Source organism: Macaca nemestrina, chromosome 16 (genome assembly GCF_043159975.1).
Source record: "Macaca nemestrina isolate mMacNem1 chromosome 16, mMacNem.hap1, whole genome shotgun sequence".
Lineage (NCBI taxonomy): Eukaryota > Metazoa > Chordata > Mammalia > Primates > Cercopithecidae > Macaca > Macaca nemestrina.
In genome coordinates, this window is record NC_092140.1 from 67,334,034 (window position 1) to 67,351,823 (window position 17,790).

Sequence of the window (17,790 nt, forward strand, 5' to 3'; positions counted from 1 at the left end):
GGTTTAGTTTAGCATCTAACAAAGATAGAGTATGAAGTAGCTAATTTGAAGACTGTCACACAATGTGTCCCAGACATTCTCTCATTGATGGGGAATGGTTTGCAACTCAGAAGGTACAAGGATTTGGATTGATTACAACTCCAAAGAGCTCTAGTCTCTTGCATATAGGAAATTGGTTCTGCGAAGGAATTAAGCAGGAATTCATATGGATTATGGAAGCAGCTAACATATCTTGGAGGCATTTTTGAATTGTTTCATGCTTATTTTAATATTTAACTTTGGCTTCAGTACTCTCTTACAATGAAATGAAGAGGAAACACATTGTTCCTTGTTTTTACTAATCTGGAAACAAGAAAGATGGACTCCTTTAAAGAAATTCTCAGCCCTAGATCCTGAAAAAAAAAAGGAAAGAAAAAACAAAAAAGTAATTCGACCCCATTCTTCTTTCATAACTGTTGTTAAAGGGCCTTATCAAATTTTTCCCTTTTTTGAGAATCTTTCTTTGAGAGTCTCTTTCAGACTTCTGGAATGGACTCTATGTGGTTTGTGGAAAGATCCAGATATTTTCGTATCTCTTTTACACATATCAGTCACAGTGACACTGGATCATGTTGTTCCTGTTTTTTCTTAAAACTTTTTTAGAGATGGGGTCTTGCTATAATTACTTAGGGTGGAGTACAGGGGCTATTCATAGGCACAGTCGTGGCACACTACAGCTTCAAACTCCTGGGCTTAAGTGATCCTCCTGCCTCAGCCTCCCAAATAGCTGGGACTACAGGCACACTCCACTATGCTTAGCTTATCTCTGTTTTTCTCTTCCATGGCACTCTGTTGCTTTTCTCCATGTATTTATAATTTAATAAATTAATACTTCATATTTGATCAGTATCTGTCTCTCACTAGACTATAGGTGCCAAGAGAGTTTGCTTTTATCTACACTACCTAACACAGTACTTGGCATAGGTAGTTGCCATTGATTGATTGGTTAAATATATGCCCAAGGAACTGTTTTGCCTTTTTCTATTTTATTTTACATATTTCATATGAAGAAAACATTTCAATCTGTTTTTAAGGCAGAACATTTTCTCACTTGAGGAGGGAATTTGACCATATCGACAAAGAACAAATTGTACAACGTGGCTAACAGTGCATGTGTAAATAATTTATGAATTAAAATGTTTTTGGGGTGTTAATTCCTAAAGTTAGATATTTACATTGTCTAATTCTCATTGATCTTGTTTGATTTTTCTCTTTGGTGGTATAATTGAACTTCTTCATTGCTGAGAAAACAAAAGAGGTAGGTGGCTGTATTAGCTCTTTCTCATGTTGCTAATAAAGACATATCAGAGACTGGGTAATTTATAAAGGAAAGAGGCTTAATTGGCTCACATTTCAGCATGGCTGGGAAGGCCACAGGAAACTTACAATCATGGCGTAAGGGGAAGCAAACATGTTCTTCTTCATATGGCAGCAGCAAGGAGAAGTGCCAAGCAAAAGTGGGGAAAGCCCCTTATAAAACCATCAGATCTTGTGAGAACTAACTTACTATCATGAGAATGGGATGAGGGAAACTGCTCCTATGATTCAATTACCTCCCACTGGGTCCCTCTAATGACACGTGGGGATTATGGGAACTACAATTTAAGATGAGATTTGGGTGGAGACACATCCATATCAGCGTCATTAGAGCTTGGTTTCATTTCTGGCTTTACATGTGACTTTCAGCAAGGCATAAGCTGTGAGCCTAAACCTCATCTGTTGTAAAACTGAGAGAAACTCATTTGGCTATATTGTTTCTCCACAGAATGTTGTGAGGATGAAACAAAATAATTAAACATGAATTTTCTTTTGGTAAAGGTATTTGATAAATAGTATATGTTTGTATGTATATGCACACATATATAATTATTCCTTTTGTTTTGGCTATGCCAAATTTTAATATGGTATATAGTATTTGAATGATAGGGATGACTCCATAGAAATGATAAAAAATCATGATGGCAACTATTTAGCAGTACTTTATAATGGCCAAGTGTTGAGTTAAATCCGTATGTTTTCTTATTTCATTTACCCAAAAATATGTTAATGACCTTTTTCATTCTCATTTTCACCCCTGCCACTCTCACTTGAACTCACTCCAGTGAATAAGACATTTGTACCCATGACTCTACTGAGTCATTTCCTCTCAGGGTTACTATTGGCTTCTATGTTGCCAAACGTCAGTGGTCCATTCTGCCCTCATCTCACTCAGCCCCACTGAACGTATGACAGTAGGTTCTTCTTTCTCTCGATGCACTTTGTTCACTTGACTCTAGGGCACCACCATCCCCTGGTTTTCCTGCATCGTCTTCATCTTCTTGACCTCTAAATATTGGAGACCCCCAGAGCTCAGATCCTGGCCCTCTTTTCTCTTCTATTTTAGTATATTCCTATAGGGATCTCACTCAGTCCTCATAAATTAAATATGTTTTATTCTCCGATAATGCACAATTAAGATCCATTTTTGATCTCTTTCTCAAATACATACCATATTCAATGGTCTACTAAAAATTTACATGTGAATATTTAATTCATATCTCTAACTAAACTCTTTATAGTTCACTTTCTTTTTACTTATTCCGAATTTAGTCTTCCCCATTTCAGTAAATGGCACTGCCATTTACTCAGTTACTTAGGCCCAAAACTTTAGAATCATTCTTATTTATCATAACTCACAATCTACCAGAAGTTATATTGAATCGACTTTAAATTCATCATGAATCCAACCACTTTTAGCTACTTCCAAGTGTCATCTTCCCCTTTTAAGTCACCATCATCACTTGTCTGCCCTATTGGGACTTCCTTTACCTGGTCATCCTGTATCCATTCCTGATTCCCTAGGGTCTGCTCTCCACATAGGAGCCAAAGTGATCCTTTCAAAACACAATTGTATCATGATACTCCCCTACTCAAAAGTGTGCAATGGCTTCCCATCACTGTTAGAATAAAATCAAAATCCTACTGTGGCATATAAATTTCTCTATAAGTTACCGGGGCTACCTTTTATTTATTTATTATTTTTATTTTGAGACAGAGTATCACTCTGCTGCCTATGCTGGAGTGCAGTGGCATGATCTTGGTTCACTGTAACCTCCACCTCCCCTATTCAAGCAATTCTCCCACCTCAACGTCCCAAGTAGCTGACACTACAGTCACCTGCCACCACGCCTGGCTAATTTTTGTATTTTTAGTAGAGATGGGGTTTCACCATGTTGGCCAGGCTGGTCTCAAATTCCTGACCTCAAGTGATTCACCTAGGCTAACTTTTAAATTCAACTCGTAAGTCAGTGAATAATAGTGTTACTGATTTCCTTGCTTTATCTCAAATTCAGCAGAATATTCCTGCCAGTAGGTCTCTCATTTGTTCTTCCCTCTGCTTGAAATGCTCTTCCTCAAATATTCACAAGGATCACTATCCCATATTCTTCATGTCTTGACTCAAATGATAACATCCTAAGAGGACTTACCAGCCCCTACTCTTGTCTGGTCATGATTAGCTTATCTAGAATTATTTTCTTTGCAATCATTATTACGATCTGAGATTACATGTAATTTCAATCTTGTTATTACAAGCTGCATGAGGGTAGTTCACTGTCACATCCTTTCTGTCTAGAACAGTGCTCAGCATATGGTAGTGTAAAATGTAATTTAAAAAATTTACCTTTGGATACCCCCTCTGTGATCAGTCTGATTTTCCATCTTTTATAGGAAAGGTAACTGAGACTCAGGGTGATCAAGTCACTTTGTCAAGATCACATAGTAAATTATACACCTTGGATTTGAAGACTGATCTGACAATAAATCTTATACTTCTAACTACTATACCATATTGCTTTCCTTTGTATGCTATACTGTCTTCACTCATTAATTTTGGAAATTAAGAATGCTGAAATTTCCATAAACATTAAAGTTTTTAGAATACTTATATGCGTGCTTTGTTGTCTTCCTAGGATTTTTTTTAAGGTTCACACACATACATGCTCACCAGCTTGTTTCAGCTTCCCTGAAGGAGATATAAAGAGGAGAAAAACACCTTGCAAAACACATCAATACAAAAGATTGTTAAAAAACAATCAATGACACATCACTGACAATTGGATAAATGTACAGATCCTTAGAATTTCAGACTCTAAAGTGAAATTGATATAGTCAGGTGACTTTTATCTCTTTGATCCCATGTGCAAGTTTAGCATAGGCCTGAAGCAGTACTTAAACCATAACACTGTTACAAGAGGAGCTATTGACTTTGGCATTAGAGAAGACCTAATGCCAGTTATTGAAGTAAGGTTTTACTGATTTTTAACACTAAAAAGATTTCTCTAAAAGTAGATCTAGCAATTGTCTTGTTAAAACGCTCTTAAGAAATGCTAAATTGTCTCCTCTATTAGCCATTACTTCATTTTATCTACATTTAAGACAAAAATCTAAGTGCAGAAATCAAAACACACAGCTTACCAATTTTGTAGGAGTTTTGTAGATGTTTGAATAGAAGTGGAAAAGTTGTCATTCTTGTGGCAAGAGTTGGACATCTGAAGACACCTGAACAAGTTTTTCCTTTTCCATGAAATGTAATAGTTAGCATTTATGGAATCCTGGTTCTACCCCCTACTAGTTGTGTGACCTTGTGTACATTACTTCTTTTTTGTGTTTCTGAGTCTGTAACCTGGGTGTATTACTAGAACCAACCTCATGGGATTTTGGTGAGGGTTAGAAGAGACAATGCTAAGCACTTAAGTGTGGTTACTTGGGAAATGCCAACTATTATAATGCATGTATGACCACTACACCAGCGTTTCTCATCCTTGGCACCACTGACATTTGGGGTTAGGTCATTCTTTATTGTGGGGTGCTATATGTATGTGTAGGGTATTTAGCAGCATCTCTGGCCTCTACCCACTCCTACCAAAGCTGTGATAACCAAAAATGTCTCCAAACATTGCCAGATGCCTTCATGGGAGGCAAAAATACCCACTTGTTGAGAGTCACTCTATTAGACTAATGCTTTCTATATGCTATCTCATTTAATCTTTACAAACAAGTTTGTGGAATAGGTAATAATGTTATTTCGTGTTTACAAATGAGGAAAGTAGAACTTAAGACAGTTAAATATTTGCCCTAGACACACAGATGATGAGAAATGGACTGTTGGTAGAATCTGACTCTGCCTAACAACAAAGCTTTGATGGTGTGTTACTTGCATTGACCTCAATTAAGATTGTCTTTGGTAATGTCTCTAGTTGATAGGTTGCTCCCGTGCAAATCGCCAAGTCAACATTTCACTGTATTTCTACTAACCCCTGACTCAGGAGCCTATGCTATCTTTATAGCCCATTCTCTTTCCTCCTTACAACTTGTTGCTCTTCTTCTCTTTTGCATTGAAGAATGGTATACCTTTCTATTAGGACCAATTTGTGAGTGAGGCTTCACAATTCTCACAAAATATCAATTGCACTCTCAGCTTGACATTAAAGCAAAAGTTTCTACCCTTAACTGGCAATAGATACAATCTGTGCTTCTGAGACTTGTTACTAAGAATAACATTTAACTGACTTTTGCATAAAATTTACTACAAGCTTAATCGAGAAGAATGAATTCAGGAAGTGTTATTCTAAGGAATTTGTAGTGCTTTGAGGACTAAGCAGAGAATAAATAAAATAAATGGATAGGCCTTCTCTTGCTTAGAAATTAAGGAGGCCAGGCACAGTGGCTCATGCGTATAATCTCAGCACTTTGGGAAGCCGAGGTGGGAGGATCGCTGGAGCTCCGGAATTCGAGAAAGTATTCAGCTAGAAGGAGATGGAGAGGGAGATTAGGTATATTTTTCCATCTTTATCTTACTGCACCTTTCTGCTGCGTTTTTCACTTTTGTGGCTTTCATAATATTAACATTACGGGTTCTCCTCCTATGACTGATGAACTCCTTCTGTTTCTTTTCTTGGCTTCTTTTCTTTTTGGCAGTCTCTAAAATTATTGTGCCCCAGGGTTGGGTCCTCAATCCACAAGTCATCTCACTTTCTATATTCTTTCAGCAATGTTATTCAGCCTTATGGTTTCAGATACCATTCTTTACCAATAGATTTCAAGTCTGTGTCTTTAAGGCTATGCTCTAACTTGAAACTCAACTGTTCAATTACCAAATAAGCATCTCTAAGGAATGTTCCACAGTCACTTCTGTTTCAATAGGCTCCCCAAAATGGGCTCCATTTCCTCAGGTGGTGGCACCACCATCCACCCAGTTGCTTAAACTAGAGTTTGTGCATCATATAGAATTTTGCAATTACTTACCCCTCCATGCCCAATCAATCACCAAGTTCTAATAACACTAATTCCTAAAGATTCCTTCAGTTCATCTTTTCTCTGTATATTTACTGTCGCTGCCATTATCTGTCATCAGAGCTACTGCCACCACCACCCCAAAGATCATAAGACAGGATATTGTCCAAGTTGTTAGCAATGACTACCAGCCTTTCTTGGCGCAGCCTCCACCGTTGCATTACTCTTTGTTCATTACTCTTTGTTCCTGCTACTTGTCTTACAGTGAACACTCAAGCACAACTTAACTCCTTGTGATTCTCTATACCAACCAGACTGATTTTCACTTCTCTGCCTTTGCCCAGCTACTCCTTTTGTATGGAATGCCCTTTCTCAATTATCTCATTTCAGAAAGTTTTTGGCAAACCTTACTGTTCCCTCCCCAATACCTCTCTCTCATAATCTCTACCTTGATATACCTTCTGCATATACACAGCCAACTCTTTGGGACAAAGCCATAGCAAACATTTCATAAATGTTTGTTGAGTGAATGACTATGTCAGCTATCTCACTGAATTGGTAGCAATCTACTTCACTAAAAGTGCTTTTTAAAATAATGATCTCAATGCAGTTTAGATTTTATGTGATTTACAGATGGGGGTTAGAGATGGCAGAGATCCTGGCTTATCAAACTAGATGTTGGTATAAAGTTCTTATGCAGTAGGAAGAAATGTATGGACAGTGGAATTAGATTCTGGGTAGGAAAGCTGGATGTTTGATCCAGTATTTTTGTTCAAATCTCTTGGCTCCAACGTACAGCCCTTGACGCTACACCTCTCAGCATTACCTCTGGGGGAAGAGTAATGGGGAAAATTCAAACAACAAATATAGGCATGTAGGTTAAAATTTTTTATATTAAACACTGTATTTAAAAATCATAGGTATAAACATGTAAAGTGGCAAAACAGATATAGAGAGGATAGTTTTTTATATTACTATCCTCATTTACTGAAATGATCATTGCAAAATTTATTCAAGTAGTCATGTCTCAGTGAATTAGAATACTACATGATTTTAAAAAGTATTACATACATTTTAGGAACAGATTGCACATATTAGAAGATACCTGTTCTTTAGATCCAGAAATATACATTTCTCATTAGTGTTTATAGTGTTATGTGAATATATATTCACTGCCTCTTTTCAGGGTTGTTTAAATGTGACCATATTTATGATATATGCTATGTATTTGAACATGTATCATGTACGTATACAAAGTAACAAGCCTTTCAAAATGTCATTGTCCTGAATATTTATAAAATGTCACATCAGCGTTAAAAAGATTTTCAAGTAATAGATATTCTGTGGCATATGCAGTAGTTGTTGAGTGTATCATTTAATGAATTAAAATTGTTGGAATTTTTAGGGTGTATCGTTATTGACCAATTTTAACCAAAAACTCAGAAAGTTTCATTATTTTCTTTGTCAAAAATCTCTCTCACTGAGGGCTGAAAGACATCTATACAGTTATAAATAGCGTCATAAGGATGTCAAACTTGACTCAGGTGGATCAACAAGCCATTATTCCTCTCATTTGTACTCATTTTTAATGATCAGCACCTGAGCTCAACAGTATTTTTGTGACAATTTCAATCTACAGGACTGAGAGAGCTGCTGTTTATCTATATCTCACTGGAGACATTAGCATTAACGAGCTGACTGCTGCACTGCCTGGTGCCAACTGTGGGTCACATTGGTATGAAGGTAGCTGCCTCTTGAGGTGGACCATGCCATCTCTATTTTCCGGGCAACAACTGGCAGATAAATCTTCCACTATTAACATCAGTGTGAACTGTAATGCTAGCTACCTGCATTATGGCCTCGGGTCTAGGAAGGGAAGCATGGCACTATTAGCACAACCTATACACATTACCCATAAGAAGCAGAAGGAACTACATATATCAGGTGAACAAAAGACACCATTAGCCTTCCCCTTGTCCGTATACAGTTAACTGATACTGTTGTCCTCACTATTTTGAATCAACATGAACAAATTCAGAGCTACCAATACACTGATTCTAGGTTGGCATAGTTTTATTTTATAGTGGTTTATAGATGTCTGCTGTAAAACAAGTAGGGTTTATTCATTGAAACAATTACTTTGATTTTCAATCATCTACATTCTCTGAAATCCACTAATATTAATAATATTTTGTGTGCCTGTGTGTTGAAGAGGGAGGGAAAAATTACCATATTCTTTTTGATGTGAAAGCTCTTTCTGTTCCTGGTAGTGAAATCAAGCTTTTAGAGCAAATATGACCCTGGAAATCTGGTTTTAACTTAAAAAAAATATATTATTGCATTACTATTTATTAAAAATTTTAAAAAGTAGTTTAGATAGTTTAGTTTTTCTTTTCTTTTCTTTTTTTTCTTTTTTTTTTTTTTTTTGAGACAGAGTCTCGGTCTCTTGCTCAGGCTGGAGTGCCGTGGTGCTATCTGGGCTTACTGCAACTTCTGCCTCTCAGGTTCAAGGGATTCTCGTGCATCAGCCTCATGAATAGCTGGGATTACAGGCACACGCCACCATATGTGTCTAATTTTTTGTACTTTTTTTCTTTTTTTGTAGAGATGTGGTTTCACCATGTTCCCCAGGTGGCCTCAAACTCCAGAGCTCAGACAGTCCACCCGCCTCGGCCTTCCAAAGTGCTAGGATTATAGATGTGAGCCACCGTGCCTGCCTAAAAAGTAGTTCTGATTGGCAGAACTTTGCATAACAAATATTTCCTTCTCTACTTCCTGGGATTCTCACAGTTCTTTGCACTTTCAATCTTAGAGTAGGATAACATCTGATCAATTTAATTGTTGATGGCCCAGAACATCTCCCAGTAAAAATTCTTTTTGCTTTGAGCAAAGGATGAATCAATTTGGGAAGGAATGAAAGTATCCTTTAAAAGGTGGCTGCACAATGGCAAAGCAAACAACTGGAAATTGAAAACTGGTTATTTGCTTTATTTTAGGTGAAAAAAAGGGAAAATCTCATTATTTAAATTTAGTTTTTAAAATGAACTAAATGAGTTACTTGTTGAGATACATACCAAACCTAGATTGGAAACACATGTCTTATGGAAAAATTATTCTTACTCTGTACCTCAGAAAAATAGTTTCCTATCCATTTTTTCCTGGTGCAAATATATGAGTTCTTGCTATTTGCATCATTTGGAAAACAAATGTATCAGAATTACTTTCTTTTTTTGCTCCCCAAGGGCATAGTAGTTTTATCATTAAATTCAGGAGTAGATAAATGCTGAAATAACATAAACAGATCCCATTGTATATAAGTAAGCCAATTTAAAGTAATTTAGTAAGGGAAAGGCTCTATTGCTTTCTTAATTTTTTTTCTGAACACTTTGCTTCATTGTAACATGTACTGGGCCTGCATGTTTTAATGTTCTTTTTTCTCTTTACATCCCCCTTTGGGGTTTCAGTCCACTAAACTCAAAAATCATTGCCTTTCGGGGATTTATTGATATTTAAAAGCAGATCCCAACATCTTACAAATTGCAATTGTAGCCTGTGTAAGGTAATGGTCAATAAATAAGGGAGAATAAGAACACTACAGCTAGATCGTGAGAAAAGAAAAGGAAAAAAGCTTACTACATTCTTTCTAAACAAACAAAAAGGCATAATTGGAAAAATTCATTTTTATGTTTCCTTACATTAGATGGGACCACTGAGTGAAACATTCACTGATGAATTACTCCTGTAATCTGTGTAGGAAAAACAGCTACTGGCAAATTAAAGAGTCCTGGAACAGAGCCATGAGAACTAAATGGCTAAAAATGAAAACAGGAAAACATTTGAGAGTATTCTACAGAATACAGATCTTTCAACACCTCCCCCTTTTCACTGGTTAATTCATCGTCATGGAAACAGAATTTATCAAAATGTACTTGCTCACTCCTAGTGACCCAGTGAGTAGACTTAGAGAGCTGGTGAAAGGTAACTCAGGCTGAAGCAATTTTTACAAATGATATGCTGTGGTTCATACACTGGTGAATTTTGAATGGTGCCATTGTGTCAGTCGAACAGGTTTCCAAATCTCAAAGGGTTCGCTTTTTTGTTTGATTTTTAAAAATCTGCCAGGCAGAGAAACCAGAAATCTTTGCTAGTGAGTGAGCACAGGTGACTAACTCCATGGAAAGTGGCCAAATTTAGGTTTGAACTCACCTTTGCCCCTCAATTTGCTTCCCCCACCCCGCTTGTCTAAAGGATGTTCAAATCCAGAATTTGGTAGACATTTCTTTGGTTCATTTATCTGCCTCAGCAGCTCTCTTCTGTTCTGTAGCTCAGAAATGCAAAAATCCTTCATTCCTCATTGTAACCATCTCCTCTTATCTTTACCAAAAGCTAGGTGTTGGTAATCAAAGCCTGGCGCGTCTGGGCAGTTTGCCGCTGACACCTTTGCCAGACTAGAATTAACCCTACGATGGAGTACCTTCTCGGATTCAGGAAAATGACTCGAGGGATTCCCTAAGGAAAAGTGCCATTTCACTGTTTAAAAAAAATTAGGCATCATCTTTGTAGCTGCCAAATTCAAGGAAGGCTGATTTTTTACTTTATTTTATGTTCGCAATTAGTGACTTGTTGTCATGGAAACCACGCTTCAGATGATTCTTGAACTTAAATGGCTGAATGTGATCAGGCAAAAGCCCTCCTCTTTTTTAGGCTCAGTAGTCAATGTCTCTCTCTTTGGTTATTCTGATACAGAATCACATGAAACATCTATAAACATGCAAAATAATAGCATGGGGCAACATCAATTAAAACTGAATATTCAATAATTCATTCTTTAATTAAGGCTCTTTCCTCCTTTCCTGAAGCTGTAACCTTTCAAGTGTTAAAACAGACATAAAAACTAAATCATTTAGTAAAAGAAATCTTTTCTAATTAGCTGTTTGTGATACACTAATGAAGAAAAACAGGATTTGAAATTCCTTTTTGGTTTTTAATGTTTTGATACAGAAAGAAAAATGAAAGGGCTTCATTTGGAAAGTCTATTCAAGGTGAAATAACTATGGTTTGAGGCTGTCGCCTCTCTCTGTGTGTTTCTTTTGTCTCTGAGTGAGGGAGGGTTGGGGTTTATCATGGAAACAGCATAGCCCACTCATGGTTTCTGGCAGCTAGATAATTAATCTATATTGAGACTACAGGCAAAGTGTCCGTGTTTGCATCTGTGACTACTCTGTGTTAGAGCTGGAAAATGAAAACTTGCAACCATCAGAGCAGCTCATCTTTAAAAAGAAAATAATCAAGCACTCAGACACTCTGGATTTATTTGCTGACCTCTGTTTGAATATAGAATTCACTACTCTTCAGAAATACCATTATGCAGCATGTACACTAAGCCCTCAGTATATCTGGGGCTTGCTTTACTCTCCAGATAAGGGAAGTTCACTCTTGTTCTTCCCTTCATTAATGCTAATTCATGAACAAGAGACTGGTAAGAGAGGGAACAAAGTAAGTCTGGTCAATTTTCTTTTTTAATTTAGGGAGCATTTTGGCATATTTTTTTCCAGTGAAAAATAAAGTTGACTTTGAACATCTTTTTAATTAAAACAGAGTGTAAAGTCACCACAGATTTTATGTAACTGAGGTAAAAGCAAATACTTGCATTATGTTACATGATTATCTACCTATTAATATCTATCTATCTACCTACCATCTATCTATCTCACGCTTCCTAAAGGATGGCAACATTTGGAGCTGTTGTGTGAAATGTAAGTGAAGTGATTTGGCTGTCAATCACTAAGCCTGACTCAAAAAAAATCTCATTTTTGCAATTATATTCCATTTCTTAGTTTCGATAAATCATCTAACTTCTCTGTGACTTTGTTTCTTCATCTTTAAAATGAGAAAAGTGTCCATTTTAAGTTCCCACAGACATGTATAAAGAACATTTATGAATATTGAGGCACTCAATGCATTTTGGTGACTGAATAAATAATTGTCATATTTTCTTTTTCAAATTGAATAGTGACAATGGTGATAGCCATTTTTTTTTTTTGTAAGACAAAGGTGTTATGGAGGACAATGTTTGCTTCTTTTTCCCTGAAAATCTATCCAAAGAAACAGATTAGGATGAAATGCATATTTTATAGCAATGTAGCAATTGGGTTATAATGTATGTGGGACCAGAGAAAATTGGTAAAATGGGAACACTGTGTTGTTACATATTTTGTGTGTCTTTCTTAAATACATGTTTCTAGTAGGAAGCAGAATTCTCACTCTATTTCTTACTGAGAAATGGTATGCATAGTGGGCAAAGATAATAGAAAAGATGTGATGCATGAGACCTCTTCTTTTGATTCTGAGGCCAGAGAGGGCTGGTTAAAGACAAGAGGGTTCTTATCTTCATCTCATAGCCTTTACTCACACATAGCCCTCCATGTGGATGTAGAGCAAAGCACTCTCCTCCTCCCTAAGAAAGGTGTCCAGGAAGGTCAAACACAGTCGAGAACTAAAAGGAATGATGTTGTCCTGATGCCTTTCCCTTACTGCTGTGTGTCATATGTGTACAGAGGGGAAGTTAGTTTAATGTGATCCCTTGAAAACTAGGAGAGAGGAAGCACATTCATCTTTAACTTGAATTCAAGTGAAAAGCAAGCACTAATAGAATACTATGCTTTCTTCCTACATTGATTTTATATGCTTCAGAAAATTGACAGCCTAAATTGAAATCAGGTAGATGAAAAATACATTTCTTCAAACATTGTGCTCTTGAGGGAAAAATTACACACACAGAGTGATATGTGCATGCACACATGTGCACACACACAGAAACACACACACAACCCTAGGCTGCAGCCTACGTTTTTATCTTTGCTTCTTCAAGCCACGTGTTTAGTAGAGGCATAGCTAAAAATATTTTGGGACAGGTGACATAGTGAAATAACTCAAGGAATGGGACTATCAAGAATGTACAGCTGTACAGCTGCTTGAACAATGAATGTACAGTGTACAGCTGCTTTTGGGATGGCAGATCAATATCTTTCTACTCTCTTTGTACCTGTCAGTCCTGGTCTGTCACAAGAGTGCACTGGGTGGTCTGGGAAGTCTGGCTTGGGTTCTGTTGACTTTCAGAGTTTACCCCAGGACTGTCACCAGCAATGTTACATTTCACACTCCCTGCGCCAGCATGGGTGATATCATTCTCCATTGGGGTATTCGTTCTCAATAGTTGACATTATTGGTGGGGAATGCACAACATAATTTCAATGAGAGTTTAAGACAGAAATGGAGCTCAACAAGAAAAGGATATATTGACTCAAAGTTACCATTTTCTTTGGAAACTTGTTTGCCTTTTGCAACATGCTACCAAATGCCTAGAAATTTTGATAAATTAATAACATACTATGAGGCCACTATGCCAATGGTCCCTTCCAAACATGAAGTAGGAAGCATCTTCTTGTCTTTAATTCATTTTATTACATGACTTTGCTTTGATCTCAAATATTATTAGATTGGGAATTGACACCAGAGCCAAATACAATCATCTATCAACCTATCAGGTGGATTGAAGAATGAATTATGTCTAGTAGGGATGGTTATGTTAGGGAGTGATTAACCCAGTCAGATTATCCCTTGTGGAGTAGAATAGGAACATAGAGAGAGGTACGCAGACACTAAACGGATCAGAAGGCCTTTAAGAGACACCCAGAGAAAAGCAGCTGGCATAAGGTGACAGAAACCATGTAAACAAAGAACATGAGGTAGAAGAAGGAAGAAAGTAGTCAGAAAACAGAACCAGACCCACTCATAGTAGAAAAATGATCTATGGGAATATCTACTACTAGATTATGTTGTGTGATGAGACAGATAAGGTATTCTAATTCTCCATGAGGTACTTTCCTTGGTAGCTGAAACAGTTTTTTACATTCCCTAATTTCCCCTTTTATCCTCATAGCAAGTCCCATCCATTGAAAATTCTTGGCCATTAATGCTGCAAATATTATTTCTGTCTTTTTTCTTTCTTCTCTTTTGGAAATTCTTATTATTTGTATGTTCCATCTTGTATATTTGCCCCACACTTCTTGGATAGTCTACTCCTTTTTTTCCAGGTTTTTTTTTTTTTTCCTATTTTAAATAAATCTCTGCTTTTTAGTTTGAGGAGTTTCTATTGACATATCTTCAAGCTCACTGATTCTTTCCTTGGCTGTGTCCACTCTGCCGATGAGCCCATTAAAGGCGTTTTTCATTTCTGTCACAGCAAATTTTACTTCTGGGATGATTTTTTTATTCTCAGAGTTTTCATCTCTCTGCTTACATTACCCAACTGTTTTTGCATATTGCTCCTTTTTTCATTAGAGTCATTAGCATATTACTTGTACTTAAATTCTAGGTCTGATCATTCCAGAACCTCTGCCATACCTAAGTTCAGCTCTGTCTCTTCAGACTGGTTTTTTTTTTTTTTTTTTTTTTTTTTTTTTGCCTTTTAGCATGGCTTATATTTTTTTGTTGAAAGGTAAACTTCATATATTGGTAAAGGAATGGAGGTAACTTTTTGTGTGAGGTTTTATAGTTTGTCTGTGTTTATAATTTGCTGTAGCTGTAGATGTCAGAGGCTAAAATTTCTTTTGATGTCCTGTTTTTTACTTCACTGTTGTCTTTGCATTTCCCTATAGGCTCATTTGTAAATAGGGTCTGAGACTTGCAGGGCTTTTTAGCTGTAATCTCTTGTTATTATTTATGAGCCCTATTGATGTGGTTGTAGGATATGTGTGTGGAGTGATAGTGGTGGGAGAATAACTCTATAGTCCTCCGATTTTACTTAAGTCTTTTAGTTGGCCTGTGCCCCTGGGCTGTCACTTTCACTAATGCTTCTTAGTTTTGTTTTGTTTCTCAACTTAAATGACACAGGAAGGCTAGAGGGGACTGAAGTTGTGTATTTCCCTTCCTCTGGGTCTATTAGGGTCTGGTAAATCCAAGTCAGTTAGGGTCTGGGAAAATTTTTTTCCCTTAAAGGGAGCCCTTGTTAAGAAGGCTAAAATGCTCTGGGCATATTTCAAAATGGTTACTTTTCTCCCTCCCTTACTGGAAGGATAAGGTGATTTTTTTTTTTCTTTAATATTTCAGTAAGAATCTTGTGGGGCTACTCAAGGTAAAACTCATGAAAGTGTGAGGGCACCCCCACGGCTGCCAGGAGCTTTTCCTTCTCAAGCTAGTCCATGTTTACTCTTCAGTAATTAGTCAACTACCCTTTAAGAATTCCTGGCCGGCGCGGTGGCTCACGCCTGTAATCCCAGCACTTTGGGAGGCCGAGGCGGGGCGGATCACAAGGTCAAGAGATCGAGACCATCCTGGCTAACACGGTGAAACCCCGTCTCTGCTGAAAATACGAAAAATTAGCCGGGCGTGGTGGCGGGCGCCTGTAGTCCCAGCTACTCGGGAGGCTGAGGCAGGAGAATGGAGTGAACCTGGGAGGCGGAGCTTGCCGTGAGCTGAGATCCGGCCACTGCACTCCAACATGGGAGACAGAGCGAGACTCCGTCTCAAAAAAAAAAAAAAAAAAAAAAAAAAAGAATTCCTCACCAGTGCTGGTGCTAGCTGAGGTTTCTGATCCTGGTAAGCTGTGATTCTCTATGTCTGCCTGTCTATCATGTTTTGGGGATAGTGCTTTGTCCTGTAACCTCAATTTTCTGAAGGATCTAAGAAGAGTTGTTGATTCTCATTTTGCTCAGCTTTTCAGCTTTTTTTTTTTTTTTTTTTTTTTTTTTTTTCTTGTGAAGATGGGAGTGATGACTTCCACGCTCTTTACAGGTTGAGCTAGAAAGTAGAAGTGACCCCTACCACTGACATAACCTAAAACAATGTTGTTTAAACCATGACTAAGGACTAATTTTTCTTTCTCTTTTATTTTAAAGTTGGCCAGACATAACCCCTTTTATCATATTTGAAAATTCTCTTATTAGATGTTCTGAATCGTGTCTCTTTTTCAGTATGAGCTGAGACAAGTTACTCAACTCATTTCCTTCTCAATTTCTTTATCAGAATAAAAGAGAGAAAAGGGAAGAGAGAGTGAGAGAGGATTTGTCTAATTTATAATCAAGTAGCCACAGAAAAATACTGCTAAGAATTCATGCATAGGTGATGTTTGAAAAATGTGCAGTGCTATAGAAACCTAAATAATGTAATCTCACATGTCCTTTTTGACTCTATTTTGAAGCACCTGATGCAGAGTAGTTTTTTTTAAAATTGTAAAGTGATATATTTTAGTATTATTTGAAAGAATTTTATTCCTTTAGATTCTTCTCCCTGCCTCTTATTTTCAGATATGCCCATTATTTCAGGCAACTCTTCCATAGCTATAATTTTAAAGAAATAATATATGAGCAGGTATACCCTTGAGAAAGTATTTTCTCATTATCAGATTGGACAATATACCTATTATAGAAAGGCAGTCTTTGAAATGTAAGTTGTAACATCAATAATCATTTTAACAATGTAATTCATATGCTACAATAGTCTCCATTACGTTCTCTGCATTTTGGTTTGTTTCATGCATTTTTGGTGCCTATACTGTATTAACACCTCTTATTTGTTATGCTCATTTAATTGTTTTTATGAACTTACCAAATTTTATCTCCATGTACATTAAAAATATGTTGAGTGAAGAGGAACAATTCACTAATTCAAATTTATAAAGAACAAAGCACTTGCCCTTGAATTTGTATCATGGCTACTACTTTGCAGTGTCTTCAAAGAGAAAAATAAAAGCCCTTTAGAACAGCAATGTTTTTGTTTTTCTTATTTATTTAGACACAAAGTAGCCTTGCAAGATTAGCTATCACATAATCCTGGAGACATTTTTCTATTTATTTACTTATTTAATACTTTGAGGGGGTGGGGAAGTCTGTGTGTGAAGAAAAATAATTAAGTGTGACAGGTTATTTGACAGCTTGCTAAGACAAATTAACTTTCTTTTAACACTGGCTGCATGTGAACATCCAGTTTTACTTCTCCGGCTTGGTGACACAGTCACAGTTTGTAGGGACTATCCTAAAGCACGTAAAAGTTTGGAGAGCAAAGCTACTTCTGCTCTATTCTGAGCACTGTGAAGCTTTCCATGAACAATGCAATGTTTTTGCTTGACTTGGGACCTGTCTATTGATGATGAGTACTTTGGGCAAGAATGCATTTTCCCCTTCTCATTTAATGGTTGAAAAAACGAATGCACAGTGAAATGATGTGGCTGAGGCAGGGCTGTGAGACTGAGATCAGCCAGCACTCACCATGCTCACATTTGTTGTTGTGGCTGTTATTTTTGTCACTTGTATTTTAGGCTCAGGGAGTACGTGTGTGGGATTGTTACATGGGTAAACTGTGTGTCACTGAGGTTTGGTATACAAATGATCCCATCACCTAGGTAGTGAGCATAGTACCTGATAGGTAGCATTTTAACCCTCACCTCACTCCCACGCTCCTCCATCTAGTAGTCTCCAG

General features: G+C 37.1%; 1 long non-coding RNA gene across 1 annotated transcript; it reads right to left on the minus strand.

Moving 5' to 3' along the window:
* Nucleotides 1–252: 252 nt before the first annotated feature.
* Nucleotides 253–10,092, minus strand: LOC105485581 (uncharacterized). Its single transcript, XR_989684.2, has 3 exons — nucleotides 10,008–10,092; nucleotides 4,495–4,578; nucleotides 253–392 (listed from the first exon to the last, which is right to left on the minus strand). It is a non-coding gene; the product is annotated as an uncharacterized lncRNA (long non-coding RNA).
* Between the last annotated feature and the right edge of the window lie 7,698 nt (nucleotides 10,093–17,790).